Genomic DNA, 20,154 nt, shown 5'->3' on the forward strand with positions numbered 1-20,154 from the left:
GTAACTTCCATATATGGTCAGGCAGGTAATTTAAGCGTCTCCAAACTCACCGTGTTTTCACGGTGCTGACTTCCCATTGGATGAAACCAGCTGTCAATAAAACACGAGTGAAGATACTCTCCTCTGATTGGTTGATAGAGTTAAAAGTCCGTTAGTTTCGTCCCTTTATGTCGTAGAAAGACGCTGATTGGTTTATGTATTTTCGGGGCGTTTCCTGATTTCAGAGAGACTGAACATGATTGGTCAAATCTTTTGTCAATACTTTAAATGGACTGAAAATACGTTGTTTTGGAAGTTTGACGAGCGGCGCTAAAACTAAACGAGCGACACAATCGACTTTTATTCACGTTATTTTTACTTCCGGTTGAACGTAAACGAGGTAAATTGAATCGGTGTGATTTTGTTGTTTAAAACGAGCTCCTGTTTGTCTATAAATGTCTGTTTTTATACCTATAAATACATTTTAACTGCGGCTAGACAGGATAACAGCTAAGCTGCTAACTGTTTACTGCCGTAAAGTAAGACGTCACTGTTCTGATGTCGTAAATCCTGTAATCAGATTCTTAAATCCGTTGTAAAAACGAACATTTAAGGTTTCAGATGAGGTGTAATATGTCTGTGATGACTTCTGCCGTCAACATGTAAACATGTAGTCTATATATTTATTATTTTTACATATAAATCTTGGGTCGCGTGCAACCTCCGCGTTTTATAACGTTAAAAAACAGATTGCATGAAAGCATCCCAGGTGAGTCCTGATTTTGTTGACGTCACTCTCTACCTGTCACCTGTTTGTGATGTTTGGCTCCACAGGTCTGATATCAGTTTAAAAACACTTTAAATCAGTGAGTATAAAAGTTAAAATGTTTGAAATGTCTTTCCCTGTTGTGCTTATCCATTTCTCTCTGACGATGTAAACCACATTTACAAGCAGGGACGAAAAAAACTTCCTCATAATACATTTGTAATGCTGTAATTATCCTTGATTTGCATTTCATTCTGTTCACAGGTGCAGCTCCAAAACCAAATATTAGAACACTTGATGAAACAGAAAACTGGAGGCTGCTGCAGTGTGAAGCCAATGGTAATCCACAACCTGAAGTAGAGTGGAGGGACAGTGCTGGAAAAACACTTCCTGCTGAGGAGCCACAGGTCACAGAGATAGACGGACGTTTCTTCATCACTCTCAACACAACTGTGACCAAGACTGACCGCTATCGCTGTGTGGCCACACAGAAGAACATCAGCCATCAGATTCATGATGAGACCTCTGTGCGTTTCAATGGTCAGTGATATTTTAATCTTTAAGCAATTATTATTTATGTGTTATTAGTTTTTATGAATTTTAATACAGACTGAACACAAAGTGAATCAGCTCAAATTAGAACAGAGACCAGTCTGAAGGAAGATTTCAGACTCTCAGACTCGACTTCATGAATCTGCAGAGATCAGAGGAAAAATAGAGAAAGAACTGGAGTTTGTAGAACATTTAGAGATCATCGACACAAACACAAGCAAACTCCAGACATGTGCACACACAGTCAGTGTGCTGAATAAACACAAAGTGTAAAAACAGTCCAACAGTCAAATTCACAGATGAAATGGAGACAAAACTGAACTTTGTGTTGAGGAAGCATGAACATCATAACTTATTTTATTTGTGTGTAATATGACTATAATTATACACACCAGCTACATGTGCTGTGGCTGATACACAGTCACACTGTGATTGTTGCTGTGGTCACTGAGAAGTGGAGTGCAACATGACCCCTTTAGCACTGAAACACACATTGAGCTCTGGATTCTGAAGTAACACTTTTCCTGAAAATCACATTTAATATTTACAAACCTGTTCTTTGATTCAGAGGCTGATGAGATTAAATACTGGGGCATCGTATCTGGTACTGAATATTAAAGAGCAAATTTAGTCCCCAGATGTTGTTTCCTTCCCTTCTTCAGTGTCATGCACAGACTGAAGGTCAGCTGTATATATGTTTGTTTAAAGCTTAAAACATATTTCTTGTAGGTTATGATGAAGCTGCTGATGCTGAAATAATTGACATGTTTGTATTGTTTATAGCTTTCTGATTGGACACTGATGCAGATGTTGCCTGGCAACCACTTAACACATGACCAAGAGCTCAGACGTGACTTAAGAATGAACATTGCAGCCTGGTTTAGTAAATCGCTGGTCTGAAACTAACTAGATGTTCCATATAATATAGTAAATACTTGAGACAAACCCAGTAACAGATTAATAAACAGCTGTCACAACCTGATCCTGATGATCAACATGAAAACATCACACATTCATTTAGTGACTGAAATCAGTGACGTTTTTGTTCCACCAGTGAGAAGATAAAAAGGATGTGACAAATGAATGTAACAGTAAAATATACTGAGGCTCTGTAATGTGTATTAGATGTAATCAGATTACATAAGAGTGAGAGAGAGTGCTTCATTAATCATTGCTCCAAACTGCAGTGTTTCAGTCTCACACATGAATCACAGAACAAACAACAGACGCACACTCAAAGACGTAGATATGATTTTAGTTATTGATGATTTTATTCTTTTATTTCTTGACTAGAAACTGAACTCAAACTAAAAACTAGGACCAAACTTTAACTGTAAATACACACAGTGATAGTTCCTGGTAATAATTTGATAACATGGAGGCAAATAAAGTTTTTAATAGATAATGTAAACCTGTAATTAGTACACAGTGCACTGCAGCGAGGCTCCCAAATAACTCACATGTAGCTTCCTAACACTGTCTTCATTCAGTGCAGCAGAGAGCTGGTTGATTCAAAGCAGAACTAAACTAAAATGCAGCATCAGGTTTTGACTCAAAGTAAATTTTCACATTGTGATTTGTAAGGCTGCTTTCACACCTGCCCTGTTTGGTTTGGTTCAATTAAACTCAAGTTCACTTGCCCCCTCAGTGCGGTTCGTTTGGGCAGGTGTGAACACAGCAATCACACTCAGGTGTGCACCAAAACAACCGGACCGAGACCTTCTTGAACCAAGCAGTTCAGTTCAGTTCAGTTCAGTTCACATTAGAACAGTTATTATTGTGTTTACATTGTGGAAAGTTGTGAACTGTACTGTTAAAACTCTTCCTTACGTCCCCATTTTTTTCCTCATTGCTCTGTTGAGGTAAACCCTTGTTGTAGCTACTTTCTACAACACGCCGTGTCCAAACAAAGAGCATGAGTCCATAACTGCATTCCTTTTTGTTTATTGCAAACAAACAAACATGTTTACCTGACATGATGCTCAGATATTGCAGATAAACAGGAGCAGAAGGACTGCAGCAGTCAGCACAAAGTAAAGGCTCCCCACTCTCCCTCTCTGTTACAAGCAAAACTGAAAACTGATGATCAACAGGTACACAGGTTATATTGATTACCTAATAAGACCCGGTGACGTACCCACACACAACTCCACACAGGCGCGCGCACACACACACACACACACACACACACACACACACACACACACACACACACACAGAGTTATAAACAGTGACCTATAGTGACAGGCATGAAACTCAAACTCATTCCTTGCTCCTACAGTCGTGTTTCCACCTAAAACCTTCAGTATAGTACCTTTAGAACCAAATCTAACCTCTGCGAACATGTACCCAGACCCCAGGTCAGTTTAATGTTTCCACCACAGACAGTACTCTTAAAAGTGGGCGGGGTCTTTGCTCCATCTGGCTCGCTGTATGTTCGCTTTACCGCTGATGCAGAGGAACGTCAGCACCTCGTTTATCGTCCACAGAACGGAGCTGTGCGCCGACATTTTCAGAACAAACAAAGTGAAAGTTTCTCTTGATGAGATATTTAAAAATAGCAGGTTTGTGCATTAAGTCCTAACACTGTCTTCATTCAGTGCAGCAGAGAGCTGGTTGATTCAAAGCAGAACTAAACTAAAATGCAGCATCAGGTTTTGACTCAAAGTAAAAATGCAGATAAAAACAACAGTGAATGAAGCAACAACCAAACAAACAATAACTCTTTTACTCTGCACAGTAAACACACTTATTTGTTAATAATTATATAACAGTTTGTTCTGATACAACATACGTTTGAAAACATTTAAAACAATTTTGTTTAATGGTCTTAAGAGTGTTTTCTGTCACACTCAGTCACACACACACACCTACAATTAAAAACAAAGGTATGAATATACACACACCTTGAGTCAGTGAATCATGAAAACATGCTTTACATGGTTTAGCTCTCATTTAAGTTGTAGCTGCCAATTTAAAGCATTTAAAGCATCATGTTATAATTTTAGTAATTCTGATTAAACCAACAGAAGCTGAGGAGAAATCTTCTGAATAGATTTTAGGATGAAGGATTAATTGAACATTTTAAATTAGATATGTTAGATTTTGAATATCTTAATATCATAACTGTTTTCTTCTCCTGGTTTTAAAGGCTGCATTACAGTAAAGTGATGTCATTTTCTGAACTTACAGACTTTTCTAGCTGTTCTATTATTTGCCTTCCATCCACTTAGTCATTATGTCCACATTACAGATGATTGTTCATCAAAACTCTACTTGTGCTCCAGTTATCGGGGGTCACACTGCTCAGCTCCTCTAGAATGTTTATTCCAGACTGCTGGATGGTTGAACCTCAGATCCAGGAGGAGCAAGGCAGATTGCGTCCTGGCCGTGGAACAGTGGACCAGCTCCTCACCCTTGCAGGGTTACTGGAGGAGTCGTGGGAGTTTGCCCTCCCAGTTTAGATGTGCTTTGTGAACTTGGTGAAGGCTTACATTCACCCGTCCTCATGTGACCCGAGTGAGAGCTGTGTGACTGTGTCCTTGGCAGGAAGTCAAACACATTTTCAGTGGGTGTCGCCACTGACTGCGTACTGAGATCCTCCTCATGAGAAGGGTCCTCATGAGGAGGATCTCAGTACGCAGTCAGAGAGGAGTGTGTTTGGTTGGGGACCTCAGAATCACTTCTCTGCTTTGCTCAGTTTTTCAGAAAATTTCACTGAAGCAATTGAAAGAAAATGTAAATGCTGCACTGCACAGTTCACCAAATCATAGGTGCTGTTTAATGTGATTTGCAGAAGGCAGCCCAGTGTGAGTGTATTTCTACCAGCCATGCAGCAGCTTCCCAACAGCTGGATGCAGCAGAAATACTGAGTGTAAACAGGCTGTTTGTCTCAGTACAGTAAACACACACTGTACAATGCAACCAAACACCTAAACAAATTCTTTATATGTGCAAAACCATCTTGGCAATAAAACTTTTTCTCATTCCGATCCTGATTTCTGGTCGGTTTATCACTGAATGTACAGCACTTCAAAACAAAACTCAAGTTATTCGATCATTTTTTAATTTTTATATCAGAAATATATTATTTGAAATGCTGTGTCTGAAATCTCATCAGTTTTTTAAAGTTGATGTTTACTTTAGTTCAGTTACGTGAAATGAATGTTAAGTTATGCAAGAATATGTTCTCATGTGTCAGTGACTAATGCTGTCTGTTTTCATTTTCATCAGTGACTGGTAACAGTGGGTCTGGAGCACACAGCTCAGGTATGTCAACTCAAGCATCACGTCACCCTCATACAAAGACCATAACATCTGCATGTTTACATCAATGATAGTTTTGACTTGTATCATAATTTCATGGGTATATACAGAAAATAAGACGAGATAAAAGACACACATCATCTTGTGTACAGTCTGTCTCTTATCTAAAGTGTGAGACCAGTGTGACCTGCCTGTGTTACAGCCTCACAGAGCTGCTGCCTGGCTGTAGACTCTGAGTCTGAGCTCATGAACACTTGTGTTGGAGAGATTCTCCTTCTCCAAATGTGGGTCTAAACGTGTTGTATGCTGCACAAACTGTAAAACCTCATGTGAGGAATTTGTGATAGCAGGCTTTCTTGACTTGTATTATCACCACCACAAAATGCAGCTTTCTTTTTTGATTCAAGCATCTTTTCAGTCTTCAGTGACCCATAACATGATGTTAGGATGAACACATTTAGACCAAATAACAACTGTAGTGTTAATTTACCTGTGGACAGGGCCGTAGCCAGGGTAGATCTCTGACCAGCAGGTTGTCCAGCAGCAGTCTAGAGTAGAGTTGCTTCCTTCTTCTCTTAAAGAACATTTTACCACAAAATAACCATCAGTAAATCAGTTAGTCAAACTGTATTACTTTGAGTTTGTGTTTCTCTCAAATGCCTCCACAGAAAACTGCACTCATTGTTTTATTGATTGATTGATTGATTGACTGATTGATTGTATAGGAGCCAAAGATGTTATTGGGAGGTTTGCTTCTGACTGTGTAATTCACTGTGTGGGCATTGGGGGGCGCTGTACTGTCACCTGGTGAGTTCAGGTATTTTAGGATGTGACCTCACTATGGTCATCAGGTGTTTGGCCTGGATTGATTGATTGATTGATTGATTGATTGATTGATTGATTGATTGATTGGGGGCCACGTTTAACAACAGCAAAACTATATCAGCACATTTATCTATAAACTCTCACACAACTCCTGCAGTATAATCCAGGTCTCATTTATCCAGTCGTGTGCTCAGCACCTCACAAACACATTTTTTTCACTCACTTTTATTCAGGTACCAACATTTAGACTAGACCGACGGTCTAGTCAAAATGTTGGTACCTGAATAAAAGAAAACATTTTTGCATCAAGTCTTAAAGTGTGCGCCTGACATCTTTTGTCAAACTCAGTGATTATTTATCCATTTTTCCGTGTTGAAATAAGTAAGCACTGGGTTAAGTCTGATTAGAAGATTAAACACAATTTATTTATACAAAAACAAATATGAGTTTTATTTGCTCATTGCCGACCTGAAGAGAAAAACATGAACATCCAAAAGGTTTACAGCCGCCGCAATGTTTCCTGTTTCCTTGTGTTCAGCACCACAGGCAGTGTACGAGCACCGTTAAGCATCTGTATGCTAAATTTAATTCTGTAGTCTCTGACATATTCCTGTTTCCATCTTAAAGACGATAATCTGCAAAACAAATAAACTAAACGAAGCACTTTCAGGTTGCATTTTTAATGTATGAAAAGCGCTATATAAATAAACTTTGATTGATGATTGATTGATAAACCTGCACTTCTTCACAGACCAAGGTACCTTTTAATCGTTTGTTTTCTGGGAATAACTGACACAGTCAGAAACTAGAAACAAGTCGTTTTTTCGTTTTTCATTTTTGGGAAAAAAATGAACAAACGAAATTCAGCTCAGTTTCTTGTTTTCTGATCCTACTGCAAAAAACAAATTTACCACTCCATATTTCGTTTCATTGGTGGGCGGGCTCTCAGCGCTCCCTTGCTTCTGATTGGCTGACGTGCTCTGTCACTTACATTTGGGCTGTGCCCTTCAAAATAAGGTTACCTCTTGGCCTTTACGCCAACAGGATGTCTCTGCAGACCCGGAGGCTGCAGACGCACAGACAGGCAATGAAGTAATGCAACAGCGTTTTATTGTATTGCCTGTTAAGATGCAGCTGATAGACCATGAAAATGAAAGCTCTATAGTAAGTTTTCTTCAGGGTGGACCGTGAACAGTGAAGTCTGCTCTCGGTAAAACTGTCAACATGACAGCAAGCACGCTAAAGGAAGTTATTAAAAATGACCAGCAGGTGTCGCACTGCATCAAAGTTGTCATCAAAAATACAAATATGAATGAATAGGCCTCTGTTGACAGCCAGATGATGTACATCTATGGAAAGGCATTTACTATAGGTTACTGGAGTCCTCGTGGGAGTTTGCCCTCCCAGTTTAGATGTGCTTTGTGGGCTTGGTGAAGGCTTACGTTCACCCGTCCTCATGTGACCTGAGTGAGAGCTGTGTGACTGTGTCCTTGGCAGGAAGTCAAACACATTTTCAGTGGGTGTTGCCACTGACTGCGTACTGGGATCCTCCTCATGAGAAGGGTCCTCATGAGGAGGATCCCAGTACACAGTCAGGGAGAGGAGTGTGTTTGGTTTGGGGACCTCAGAGTCACTTTACTGCTTTGCTCAGTTTTTCAGAAAATTTCACTGAAGCAATTGAAAGAAAATGTAAATGCTGCACTGCACAGTTCACCAAATCATAGGTGCTGTTTAATGTGATTTGCAGAAGGCAGCCCAGTGTGAGTGTATTTCTACCAGCCATGCAGCAGCTTCCCAACAGCTGGATGCAGCAGAAATACTGAGTGTAAACAGGCTGTTTGTCTCAGTACAGTAAACACACACTGCACAATGCAACAAAACACAAAGACTAATTCCTTATATGTGCAAAACCATCTTGGCAATAAAACTTTTTCTCATTCCGATCCTGATTTCTGGTCGGTTTATCACTGAATGTACAGCACTTCAAAACAAAACTCTCAAGTTATTCGATCATGTTTTGATCACAAATGTTGTGTCTGAAATCTCATCAGTTTTTTAAAGTTGATGTTTACTTTAGTTCAGTTACGTGAAATGAATATAAGTTATGCAAGAATATGTTCTCATGTGTCAGTGACTAATGCTGTCTGTTTTCATTTTCATCAGTGGAGAGGGGTAACCCCGGATCTGGAGCAAACAGCTCAGGTATGTCAACTCAAGCATCACGTCACCCTCATACAAAGACCATAACATCTGCATGTTTACATCAATGATAGTTTTGACTTGTATCATAATTTCATGGGTATATGCAGAAAATAAGACGAGATAAAAGACACACATCATCTTGTGTACAGTCTGTCTCTTATCTAAAGTGTGAGACCAGTGTGACCTGCCTGTGTTACAGCCTCACAGAGCTGCTGCCTGGCTGTAGACTCTGAGTCTGAGCTCATGAACACTTGTATTGGAGAGATTCTCCTTCCCCAAATGTGGGTCTAAACGTGTTGTATGCTGCACAAACTGTAAAACCTCATGTGAGGAATTTGTGATAGCAGGCTTTCTTGACTTGTATTATCACCACCACAAAATGCAGCTTTCTTTTTTGATTCAAGCATCTTTTCAGTCTTCAGTGACCCATAACATGATGTTAGGATGAACACATTTAGACCAAATAACAACTGTAGTGTTAATTTACCTGTGGACAGGGCCGTAGCCAGGGTAGATCTCTGACCAGCAGGTTGTCCAGCAGCAGTCTAGAGTAGAGTTGCTTCCATCTTCTCTGAAAGGAACATTTTACCACAAAATAACCATTGATTGATTGATTGATTGATTGATTGATTGTATAGGAGCCAAAGATGTTATTGGGAGGTTTGCTTCTAACTGTGTAATTCACTGTGTGGGCATTGGGGGGCGCTGTACTGTCACCTGGTGAGTTCAGGTATTTTAGGATGTGACCTCACTATGGTCATCAGGTGTTTGGCCTGGAAGGGCAAATGGTTTTTGACTGTTGTTAAAGGAGCTAAGTCTATTACTAGCCACTGAGGTATTTGACCAGGGTTGACGCGCCTGTTGCTCGACACGCTACACTACCTTCGTTATTCAGATGTTGAATGAGAGTCCATGAAGCTTCTTGCATTGCATCACCGTAACATTTATTCTGCGTGTGCATGGCCAAGTCCATCTGTTACATCCACATTTGACACTCAGTACAATACAAACAAAACTGTAGCGGTCGGCACCATTGTGGTCAAAAACCATTTGCCCTTCCGGGCCAAACACCTGATGACCATAGTGAGGTCACATCCTAAAATACCTGAACTCACCAGGTGACAGTACAGCGCCCCCCAATGCCCACACAGTGAATTACACAGTTGGAGGCAAACCTCCCAATAACATCTTTGGCTCCGATTGATTGATTGATTGATTGATTGATTGATTGATTGGGGGCCACGTTTAACAACAGCAAAACTATATCAGCACATTTATCTATAAACTCTCACACAACTCCTGCAGTATAATCCAGGTCTCATTTATCCAGTCGTGTGCTCAGCACCTCACAAACACATTTTTTTCACTCACTTTTTTTCAAGTACCAACATTTAGACTAGACCAACGGTCTAGTCTAAATGTTGGTACTTGTGGTACTTGTGGTACCTGGTACTGTGGGGGTGGGCTTTGGAGAGTGATGACTTGGATCCAATGAGGAGAGCTTCACTTTTATTGGTGTTGAGTTTGAGCATGTTATTTGACATCCAGTTATTGATGGCTTGCAGGCAGTCAGTGAGGGCAGCTGGGGGTGAGGTAAAGTCGGGTTTAGTGGAAATGTAAATTTGGGTGTCATCGGCATAACAATGGAAGTGGATACCAAAGTGATGGAAAATATTGCCAAGGGGGAGGATATAGATGATGAAGAGAAGAGGGCCTAGCACTGAACCTTGTGGAACACCGTGAGTGAGTAGTGAGGGTGGCGATCTGGTGTTTTGGCCTTGAATGAACTGTGAACGGTCGGACAGGTATGAATGAAACCAGAGAAGAGCAGTACCAGAGACCCCAGTGCCAGCCAAGCGATCGAGGAGGATTGAGTGAGATATAGTGTTGAAGGCGGCACTGAGGTCAAGGAGTATGAGAATGGTGAGAAGACCAGAATCTGCTGCTAGAAGAAGATCATTTATTTGAATGAGAGCTGTTTCTGTGCTGTGATTGCGACGGAAACCGGACTGAAATGGCTCAAGGAGGTTGTTTATTGACAGATGGTCTTGGAGTTGGGAGGCTACTGTGCGTTCTATGACTTTTGAGATGAAAGCGAGGTTGGAGATGGGTCGATAGTTGTTGAGTTCATTTGGATCTAGACCAGGTTTCTTTAATATGGGTGTGACTGAGGCAGTTTTGAGAGAGGAAGGGACAATACCAGTTGAGAGGGAGGAGTGCAGGATTTGTGTAATGAGGGGGGAGAGCGAGAGGAGACAAGCCTTGACCAGTGGAGTTGGAAGTGGATCAAGTGGGCAAGTGGAGGACCTGGAAGATATGATCAGTTGGGATACTTGTTGTGTGGAGGGCAGACAGAAGGCAGATAAGGTACTGGTGAGCTGGACATTATCAATAAACCAAGGAGTGTTAGACTGAGAGGAGACGGGAGGAGCAAGCTGCTGATGTATGGAGTAGACTTTGTGGTGTAGGAAGTCCAGGAATTTCTGACACTGTAGAACTGACGTAAAGTGGGAGGTCGTTACTTTGGGCTTGAGCAGTTTGTTTATAGTGGAAAATAGAGTCCTGGTGTTGTTGCCGTCTTGTTGGATGATGTTGGAGTAATAGGCAGACTTGCCGGTCTTTAAAGTAGTCTTGTAAGAGTCGATGTGGTCAGAGTACATTTGACAGTGAGCAGTGAGTCCAGTTCTTTTGGCGAGGCGCTCAAGGCGGTGACCATGTGTTTTAAGTTGATGGAGCTCGGAGGTAAACCAGGGAGCAGATGAAGAAAAGGTCACAGTGCGGGTTTTCAAAGGGGCCAGGGTGTCCAGTGCAGAGAGTATCGTGCTGTTGTAATGCTCAACAAAGTCAGCAGTAGAGAAAAGGTGTGAGTGAGAGATTGACGTTGAAATTAGACTGTTCAGGTCAGTGATATTGATGTTCTTGAGATTACGGAAGGAAATGGTGCGCTCGTGAGGGGATTTGCAAACTGGGAGGCAGACATCGAAAGTTAGGAGTTTGTGATCAGAAAGTGGGAGTTCTGTACCAGAGAGATTAAATGGGGCAACGCCAGAGCAGCAGATCAAGTCCAAAATGTGACCCTTGTTGTGGGTTGGGAATTTAACATACTGAGTGAGCTCAAAGCTGTCGAGAGTTGAGATAAAGTCCATGGAGAAGGTGTCATTATGGTTGTCAACATGAATGTTAAAATCCCCGGTTAATATTATGTTTGGAGTGGTGGCACACAGATCGGCTAAAGTAGATGACAGATCAGTGAGGAAGGTGGAAGGGGCCTTAGGTGGACGATACACAGTCATAGTAATAGTAGGAACAGGACCATTTAGCTGCACAGCCAGCACCTCAAAAGATGGGGAGTCTTTCATGGGAACAGGGGTTATCTTAAAACTCTCACGATAAATGAGCGCGAGACCACCCCCTTTCCCAGAAGTGCGTGGTTTGGCAGTGTAAACAAACCCGGGGGGGAGAGACTGATTTAAATGAAAGAAATCGTTAGGCTTCTGCCAGGTTTCAGTGAGGCAAACAATGTCAAGGTTTAAATCAGCAATATAATTAGAGAGAAGCGTGGCTTTGTTCGTGAGTGACCTGATATTGAAGAGGGAGAGTTTAAGAGTGGTGTGAGAGGGTTCCTGAGAGCGTGAAACAGGACTTAACACAGAGTTAAGAGGGTTTGTAGAGAGGGTGGGAGGGGAAGATTCACACGGACAGGTGTATGATGTAAACAGTCAATCACACGCGTACCTCACTGTGTGGTGGATGTTGGAGGCGAGCATGCGGGAGCCCAGCGTGCTGAGGTTGAGACTGTCGCGTGCATAGAAAGCAGGGCGCTCCCAGAACAGGTTGAAGTTGTGGATGAAGCCGAATTTATGAGCAGCGCAGGCAGTTTGGAGCCAGGTGTGGAGGTAGAAAATCCTGCAGAAACGACCGGCACCACGACCGAACGTGGGGAGTGGGCCAGAGAAAAAAAAAACAGAAAAAAACAGATTTTCCACAACTATTGAGGAGCTTGAAAAGATGACTGAAGTTGTTGTGGTCATTAGCTGTAGCCAACTGAGGGCAAGAATCTATCCCATGATGCACTGGGTTAAGTCTGATTAGAAGATTAAACACAACTTAGAGTTTATACAAAAACAAAAATGAGTTTTATTTGCTCATTGCCGACCTGAAGAGAAAAACATGAATATCCAAAGGTTTACAGCCGCCGCAATGTTTCCTGTTTCCTTGTGTTCAGCACCACAGACAGTGTACGAGCACCGTTAAGCATCTGTATGCTAAATTTAATTCTGTAGTCTCTGACATATTCCTGTTTCCATCTTAAAGACGATAATCTGCAAAACAAATAAACTAAACCTGCACTTCTTCACAGACCAAGGTACCTTTTAACCGTTTGTTTTCTGGGAATAACTGACACAGTCAGAAACTAGAAACAAGTCGTTTTTTCATTTTTCATTTTTGGGAATAAAACAAAGAAAAAACGAAATTCAGCTCAATTTCTTGTTTTCTGATCCTACTGCAAAAAACAAATTTACCACTCCATATTTCATTTCATTGGTGGGCGGGCTCTCAGCGCTCCCTTGCTTCTGATTGGCTAACGTGCTCTGTCACTTACATTTGGGCTGTGCCCTTCAAAATAAGGTTACCTCTTGGCCTTTACGCCAGCAGGATGTCTCTGCAGACCCGGAGGCTGCAGACGCACAGACAGGCAATGAAGTAATGCAACAGCGTTTTATTGTATTGCCTGTTAATATGCAGCTGATAGACCATGAAAATGAAAGCTCTATAGTAAGTTTTCTTCAGGATGGACCGTGAACAGTGAAGTCTGCTCTCGGTAAAACTATCAACATGACAGCAAGCACTCCAAAGGAAGTTATTAAAAATGACCAGCAGGTGTCGCACTGCATCAAAGTTGTCATCAAAAATACAAATATGAATGAATAGGCCTCTGTTGACAGCCAGATGATGTACATCTATGGAAAGGCATTTACTATAGGCTACTATCAGTTAGAGTTAAGCTGTCACTGGACTTTCCCCTCAGTTGTGGTCACATGGAGACACTTGATAATAATTGTGCAGACAGTTTAGAGATTCACACTACCTGCTGTGGTGGAGTAAGAAGAACCATGTAGTTTTCAGGTCTCCTCTAGCAGGCTGACTAGATCAGCGGGGTAGCTATTGCAGACAAACTCTGAGTAGCCTATGTTAACCCTAAATGAAACTCTGGGTTTCCAGCTCCAGAAAGAGAGGTAACTGAAGCCCGGTGTCAGTTACTATGGCAACAGAGTCTGTGAACCTAACCTGGTCGGGAGCAGATTTTCTTTAACAAACCCTGAGTTTTTTTCCGTCTCCTCCCTCTCACTGTTTCATTTCCTCATTCATTCAGTCTGTATTGATGTGCATTAATTAGTGGAGCTTTTACTGTCTGCCACAATCTAAACCCTGGCTGGATATTAGTTTGTTACTCTGGACTGTCTGAAGTTAGGCTACTGATTTTATACGCATCATTTCTTTGAACATCGTATTTTGTCTTCACTTTCAAATATTACACAGAATTAATTCACTCTCAGCTCAGAATAAAAAATCTGTCATTTTTATTGCAAGTTTTTTTTTATTTTTATTTTATAAGTCTGTGCCTCTGTGCACATGGATCAGACAGCTGTCAGTCTGTCAGAGCACCTCCTGCACTGAAATGTTTATTGCAAATAATGTGTAATCTCATTTAAAATGATAAAAATCAGTGTGAAGCTTTAGACATGTAGGATCAATGAATAATGATCTCTATCGGGGCGGCTGTGGCTCAGAGGTAGAGCGGGTCGTCCACCAATTGAAAGATCAGCGGTTTGATCCCAGGCTCCTCCAGGCTGCATGTCAAAGTATCCTTGAACAAGATACTGAACTCCAAATTGTTCCCGATGGCTGTTCCATTGATGTGTGAGTGTGTTAAAACTAAGTATTGTATGGTAGCCTCGGCCACCAGTGTATGAATGTGTGTTTGAATGGGTGAATGTGACTCGTAGTGTAAAAAGCGCTTTGAGTGGTCACTAGATGACTAGAAAGGCACTATACAAATGCAGGTCCATTATTGATGTGATTGGTCGCACTGATGGAACATAATTCCTATAGTCTAATATTGGAGATTATTAATATTTGTGAGTGAGCAGGATCGTGGTGCAGCTGCAGAATGTAGCTTGAAAGTGAGTTTCTTTAATAGTCTGAACGTGTTTTAACAGCATTGGACAGTTTATCAGATTCCAAGAAACACTGTGTTGTATATAACATGCAGCGTTTTGTACATGTAGCAAGTAGCATTGTGCTGTACTGTATATAGCATGTATCATAGGCTACATACTATCCCCCATGCGTTGAGGAGTGGAGGAGCACATCCTCCACGTGCCTGAAGTGCCGAACGAGGATCCTTTGTACACAGAGGTTGCTGGGCTGTCCGCGGCACTGGCCTTTTTGAAGTCCCTTCCATAAAAAGTTCAATCAATTACAAGTTCCAAGTTCTGTTATTATTGTTATATTGTTGTATATTATATGTTTGTATATTATTGTTGTTATTGGTCGTTCACCAAATGTTTTGCATTAAAAAACAATTGCATTTTTGTGTCAGTTGTACATTTGAACATGTATCTGAACACAGGCAAAGATACAGATAGGGTCAAATCAACTTTATTTAATACACATACCTAGATATTATTTCTTCTCTGAATATCACAAACACATCAGGTAGGGTATGGGTGAATAGCAGCTACAGACAACATTGTGCTAAGTGGTAAGATTAAGATGTCCATTATTGAACCCAGGCATTGACACACAGTGTAAATATAAAAATAAGATAAGAATACAATCAAAACAATTTGAGTAAAAATATACACATGATGTGAGAAAAATATTAATAAAATGGAAAGTATGTACACATGAATAGGGGATAGTATGTAGCCTATGATACATGCTATATACAGTACAGCACAATGCTACTTGCTACATGTACAAAACGCTGCATGTTATATACAACACAGTGTTTCTTGGAATCTGATAAACTGTCCAATGCTGTTAAAACACGTTCAGACTATTAAAGAAACTCACTTTCAAGCTACATTCTGCAGCTGCACCACGATCCTGCTCACTCACAAATATTAATAATCTCCAATATTAGACTATATGAATTATGTTCCATCAGTGCAACCAATCACATCGATAGAGATCATTATTCATTGATCCTATGTGTCTAAAGCTTCACACTGATTTTTATCATTTTAAATGAGATTACACATTATTTGCAATAAACATTTCAGTGCAGGAGGTGCTCTGACAGACCGACAGCTGTGTGATCCATGTGCACAGAGGCACAGACTTACAAAAAAATAAAAAAAAACTTCTACTTGCAATAAAAATGACAGATTTTTTATTCTGAGCTGAGAGTGAATTAATTCTGTGTAATATTTGAAAGTGAAGACAAAATACGATGTTCAAAGAAATGATGCGTATAAAATCAGTAGCCTAACTTCAGACAGTCCAGAGTAACAAACTAATATCCAGCCAGGGTTTAGATTGTAGCAGACAGTAAAAGCTCCGCTAATTAATGCACTTCGATACGGACTGAATGAATGAGGAAATGAAACAGTGAGAGGGAGGAGACGGAAAAAAACTCAGGGTTTGTTGAAGAAAATCTGCTCCCAACCAGGTTGGGTTCACAGACTCTGTTGCCATAGTAACTGACACCGGGCTTCAGTTACCTCTCTTTCTGGAGCTGAAAACCCAGAGTTTCATTTAGGGTTAACATAGGCTACTCAGAGTTTGTCTGCAATAGCTACCCCGCTGATCTAGTCAGCCTGCTAGAGGAGACCTGAAAACTACATGGTTCTTTTTACTCCACCACAGCAGGTAGTGTGAATCTCTAAACTGTCTGCACAATTATTATCAAGTGTCTCCATGTGACCACAACTGAGGGAAAGTCCAGTGACAGCTTAACTCTAACTGATAGTAGCCTATAGTAAATGCCTTTCCATAGATGTACATCATCTGGCTGTCAACAGAGGCCTATTCATTCATATTTGTATTTTTGATGACAACTTTGATGCAGTGCGACACCTGCTGGTCATTTTTAATAACTACTTTTGGAGTGCTTGCTGTCATGTTGATAGTTTTACCGAGAGCAGACTTCACTGTTCACGGTCCACCCTGAAGAAAACTTACTATAGAGCTTTCATTTTCATGGTCTATCAGCTGCATATTAACAGGCAATACAATAAAACGCTGTTGCATTACTTCATTGCCTGTCTGTGCATCTGCAGCCTCCGGGTCCGCAGAGACATCCTGCTGGCGTAAAGGCCAAGAGGTAACCTTATATTATTTTGAAGGGCACAGCCCAAATGTAAGTGACAGAGCACGTTAGCCAATCAGAAGCAAGGGAGCGCTGAGAGCCCGCCCACCAATGAAACGAAATATGGAGTGGTAAATTTGTTTTTTGCAGTAGGATCAGAAAACAAGAAACTGAGCTGAATTTCGTTTTTTCATTTCTTTTCCCAAAAACGAAAAATGAAAAAACAAACTTTTTTCGTTTTTTGTTTTTTGCCCAAAAACGAAAAAAACGACTTGTTTCTGGTTTCTGATTGTGTCAGTTATTCCCAGAAAACAAACGGTTAAAAGGTACCTTGGTCTTTTTGGTTTCCTTTGATTACCAGCTTCTCAAACAAAACAGGAAAAGTTTTCCTATTTTATGTCCAAAATATCACGAAAGTTAGATTTTTTATGTCACATTAATGAAATAATCATAAACAGATTTTACACAGATTGAGTTTGATCCTCCTTCCTTCATGTTCTCATAAAAGAATAATGAATGTTCAAGAAGTGTTTTATTTTTATTACTTTATTTTCTGAAGTCGATCACATGTTTTGTGTGTGAGATCAAAGTAACTAGTTCCTATATAAAGTGTGATAAAATGGAAAGACTCAGGTAAATTGTACTTTTCCTGCTCAGTGAAACATAAACGTAGCTCAGCTGCATGTTCAGCTGGATGTGTCATGTTTTCTTTGAACAAAGCTTTATTAGCTCTAACAACAAGTATGAGAAAACAAAGAGTTAATCCAGAGTCCATGACTGACTTGTACCTGTGAGCCTGAGCTCAGGGTGTAGAGAAGCCGTGTAGCAGCAGTCAGATGTAAACAGGCTGAAGTGGAGGAGGCAGGACAGTGATTCAAACATTCTTCCTCCTGATGAGCAACACGTGTCAGAAAGAGGACGATGCTCCAACATCACCCTCCTCACTACTGAGAGCAAAACCAGAAGCAACCTGTGAGCTGTGCAGCCAAGCAGGAGGAAACTGTCCATAAGATCAATGCTGACATCACTGTTCCTGCTGACATTCATCCCACTGCTGTTTTTATCTGCTAACAGCTTTAGAGTTTACATTTCAGGAGCATCCACACCTTCAGCTGTTCTCTTTGTGGAGACTGTGATGTCCAGTCTGATGGAGATGATGTACACTTACACTCTCAGGGTTAATGGTAATGTTTTTGTTTCTGTTTCAGGGTCTTCTACTGCATGGATTGTTGTTGTATTGGAGTTGCTGTTGTACTTCTTGCTCTTGTTGTCGTCATTCTAGTTTTGGTTGTTCGCAGGTATCACATCCTACTTAAACGTAATAAAGGTAAGTTAAAATAATTGACAGTATCCACATGTTGATGATGAGCAGACAACACAACAGATTCTTTATATGTATCTCATGTTTAGAGTCTTGACAGTTGTTTTATCTTCTCAGACATGAATCATTCTGTTGGTATTTACACTCAGGGTAGGATCAAGTCAGTCTGGATTTTCTTTAATATACCTGTTGTTGTTTTCCTTCCTGCAGGTTCACCACCAGCACAAATGGAAGGTCTTAATAGTCAACCATCAGCGTGAGCCACAACCTGATCCATCAACCTAACTTAACCTAAGGATGTGTAGTTAAATTCAGTGAGAACCACTCTGAGGACATTTTGGCTGGTCTTCTTTTATTTCAGGCAGTTTGAGACTTAAGACCTGGTTTTAAGGGCAGTTTAAGGTTAAGGTTCAGATCAGGGTTGTGGAAAGGCATCAAGCTAATTGATAGTAAGATAACAACATATCAGCCCCAAAACAAATGCCACGTACAAACAGACTGGAGTTAACAAGGTGATGACAGAAGAGAGGAAGTTTCCTTTAATGCTGACAGAACTGATTATTAATCAATCATTCTGTTAAATGATCATTTTATTAATAGTTTGAGTTGAACTCTGATATTTTGTATGATTAAGGGGTTGTTTACACTTCATTTTAACATGCGTCTTGGGTGATCCAATCACAGGTGGACAGCTCTAACTGTGTCTGCTCCGTGGCACTAGAATGATTCTTGAATGACAACATGTGATCTGATCTCATATCCCCACTCTGTGTGCAAATAAACATGTAGCCTGCATCATTCATTCAGCATCATAGGAGACTACTGCTGCAGTGTGAGCTCCACGCTGGAGACAGTTGGTGAGAGTGTGTCTGCACACACACACAGCGACAGGACTAACCGTTAGCGTCACATGGCTAACGTTACTTTCCAGTTACTAACGGGTTTAACGACACAGTGGAGATGTTTCAGTGTCAGCGTGAGTTTGTTGGGAACATGTAATGGCAGCTGCTGTGTTAGCTCGTGCTAACCAGGCAGACGTTGAACTGACTGTTCGCTGGGAGGAGAGCTGCTCAGGTAACTGTCCTTCAGCACTCTGTCAGCAGCAACAGAAGGACGGGCGTCAGAAAAGTTAGGGCGTCAGCTGAGTAGGCGGTCCTTCAGTACTGCCCAGGACACTTGTGTACAGAATGTGGCCATATGCGTTTCAGACTACCTCCTAATGTGGTCTGAGTGATCAGATCTCATTGAGGACACGCTGGATGCATTCACACCTGTACTTACAGCTGTCCACTTGTGATCCAACCACCCAGGATGCATGTTAATACCAGGTGTAAACAGGACCTGAGACTGACTCCTGTGCAGCTTCAATAACAGCTTCTTGCTCTTTCCTCTATGTGGATTTATTCTTTTATTTTTACATTCATACATTTTATATGTCTAACTTTTACTCTCACACTGCTGTCAATGTAGAATAATTTAATTCCAGGCAGCACAGTGTCAAGTCAAAGTGTTGTTGAGGACATTATACTGTAGTACCTGATGAATAAGATGCAGCTCCATAGAAACTGATGAACATGTGATAAATAATGAGACAGTAATGCAGGAGAATAGAACAAATGATGAAACAGCATTAAAATGGACCGAGTTAAAAAGGGACCTGATAAAAGGAGGAGCAAGTTTTCTGATAGTTTTATATAAGTGTTTAAAGCTGAGGGACTCGGACCATAAAAGTCTGTAACTCTGGATAATCAGGTGACTTAAAATAACCAGGAGACTCCTGACTGAAGATGTTTAATAGAGATTAAAATATCTGTAGTGTAACAGCCTGACCATGAAGTGACCAAAACATCATGAACAGAATCTTAAATTCTAAAATTGACAGGCAGCTAATGAAGAATGGACGTTTCTGTTTGTGTTCTCATTTAA

The 20,154-nt window shown here is 40.8% G+C and overlaps 1 protein-coding gene and 1 long non-coding RNA gene across 2 annotated transcripts in view; both read left to right on the forward strand.

Annotated features, from left to right (window-relative positions):
- Nucleotides 1-20,154, forward strand: part of LOC125887905 (CD276 antigen homolog) — a 67,233-nt gene that overhangs the window by 15,236 nt on the left and 31,843 nt on the right. The window lies entirely within an intron of this gene.
- On the forward strand, nt 141-18,177 carry LOC125897333 (uncharacterized). The gene is made up of 4 exons (XR_007450411.1): nt 141-1,285; nt 5,531-5,566; nt 8,552-8,590; nt 18,116-18,177. It is a non-coding gene; the product is annotated as an uncharacterized LOC125897333 (long non-coding RNA).

Source organism: Epinephelus fuscoguttatus, linkage group LG1 (genome assembly GCF_011397635.1).
Source record: "Epinephelus fuscoguttatus linkage group LG1, E.fuscoguttatus.final_Chr_v1".
Lineage (NCBI taxonomy): Eukaryota > Metazoa > Chordata > Actinopteri > Perciformes > Serranidae > Epinephelus > Epinephelus fuscoguttatus.